Below are 2390 nucleotides of genomic sequence, written 5' to 3'. Positions count from 1 at the left end.
TTCATTCTTCAAGTCTTGAACTGCTTCCCTTACCTGTTTGATTGCTTTTTCTTGTTTCTCTTGGTTTTCTTGGGTATCTTTGAGCGATTTATTCATTTCCTCTACCTTTTTGTTTGTAATCTCTAATTGTTTATGGCAGTTTTTCACCTCCTGCTTAAGGTCTTCTATTATTTTCATATAATTCACTTTTGAGTCGATTTCTTCTAATTCTTCTGGAGTAGGGTGTACAATTCTTCTTGATTCGGGATCCCTGGATTCTGGTGATGTCATGTTGCCTTTCAGGTTGTTGGAGGTATTCTTGCATTGGCGCCTTCCCATCTCTTCCTTCAAATGGAGCCAGGAGAGGCCTGGTGTCTTGGTCCAGACTTTGCTGTGACTGACTCTCTGGGTGTATCTCCTCAGTGTAGAAACAGGAACCGTTCCATCCAGATGAAACTCGTCAGCACTGAAACATGGATGCCTGGTAATCCAATGACCCGTGGACAAACGGTCAAAATTGGAGGGCAGTGCGGGGGTCGAGTAGAAGACAGGAGACGCTGCGGGCAAGCTGAAGGTGCCCGCGCTCCCTTTGAGGGTCCTTGAGGCCTTCCCGGTAGGCAGGCACTCACCTCTCTGGGTGGGTAGCCTTAGTGTAGGAGCAGAAAACTGTTCCTGAGCAAAGGAACTTGCAGATCACGCAGGCTTGGGGGCGGGGGGAACGGTCGTGTGTAAGAAAGACAGCCCTGCAGAAGGAGCTGGGGGAGGGGGGTTTGTGCTGTCTTCTGGGACAATCCGCCCCTGGATAGCACACACTCACCCATCCAGATGGAACTCCTCAGCACCTAAACAGGGATGGCTGGTAGCCCAATGAGCCGGGGACAAATGGAACTTTTTTTTTTTTCAAAGTCTTAAAGTTCTTGTCAAATTGTTCTTTCATTTTCTTGGTTAGTGTTACCCCAAGAAACTTCATGCTATTTGTGGCGATTGTAAAAGGTGATGTTTTTCTGATTTTCATCTCAGCTTCCTTTTCCTTTGTGTATAGGAAGGCTACTGATTTTTTTAGTTGATCTTGAATCCTGCCACATCACTGAAGGTATTTATCAACTGTAGGAGTTCTCTGGTAAATTTTTGGGGGTCACTTATGTACATTATCATATCATCCTCAAATAAAAGTTTGACTTCTTCCTTTCCAATTCAAATCCCCTTGATCTCCTTATGTTGTCTTATTGCTATTGCCAGAACTTCAAGCACTATGTTGAAGAGATAGAGAGAGACTGGACAGCCTGTCTTGTTTCTGATTTTAGTTGAATGGCTTTCAGTTTCTCTCCATTTATTTTGATGTTGGCTGTCAGCTTGCTCTATATTGCTTTTATTATATTTAGATATGATTCTTGTATCCTTAATCTCCCCATTACCTTTATTTAAGGGTGTTGAATTTTATCAAATGCCTTTTTGGCATCTAATGAAATAATCATATTTTTTCTTTCAGTTTATTTATAAGAAGGATTACATTGATAGATTTTTATATATTTAACCAGCTCTGTATCACTGGGATGAAGTGTACTTGATCATGATGGATGATTTTTTTTATGTGTTCTTGGATTCAGTTTGCCAGTATTTTATTGTGATTTTTTGCATCGATGTTCATGAATGAGACTAGTCTGTAATTTTTTCTTGGTTGAGTCTTTTTGTGTTTTTGGAATCAGGGTAACTGTAGCTTTATAAAAAGAGTTTGGCAAAAAAAATGTGTTTGGCAATGTCTCTTCTGTTTCTCTTATTTGGAATACATTGAGGAGTGTAGGTATTATTAGTTCTTCTTGGAAGGTCTGGTAGAATTCTGCACTAAAACCATCTGGTCCTGGGCTTTTTTTGGTTGCAAGGTTTTTAATGACAGCTTCTATTTCCTCGTGACTTATAGGTCTATTTAAATCATTCACCTGGTCTTGATTTAATTTTGGTGTATGATATTTATCTTAAAAAAGTCCATTCCTTTTATATTTTCCAATTTTGTGCCATACAGGCTTTTGTAGTAAGACCTAATGATTCTCTGAATTTCCTCAGTGTCTGTTGTTATGTCCCCCCTTTCATTTCTGATCTTGTTAATTTGAGTATTCTCTCTCTGCCCTTTGATTAGTTTGGATAAGGGTTTGTCAATCTTGTTGATTTTCTCAAAGAACCAGCTCTTTGTTTCATTGATTCTTTAGATTGTTTTCTCTGTTTTTATTTTGTTGATTTCAGCCCTCAATTTGATTATTTCCAGTCTTCTACACCTCCTGGGTGGAGTCTGCTTCTTTTTTCTAGATCATTCAGGTCTGCTGTAAGGTCACTAATGTGAGCTTTCTCCATTTTCTTTATGTAGGCACTTATTGCTATGACCATTCCTCTTAGCACTGCTTTCATAGTGCCCTATA

The sequence above is a fragment of the Alexandromys fortis genome, unplaced genomic scaffold (genome assembly GCF_014885135.2).
Source record: "Alexandromys fortis isolate MF-2015 unplaced genomic scaffold, M_Fortis_MF-2015_v1.1 scaffold_267, whole genome shotgun sequence".
Lineage (NCBI taxonomy): Eukaryota > Metazoa > Chordata > Mammalia > Rodentia > Cricetidae > Alexandromys > Alexandromys fortis.
Note: the sequence above shows the minus strand (reverse complement) of the source record.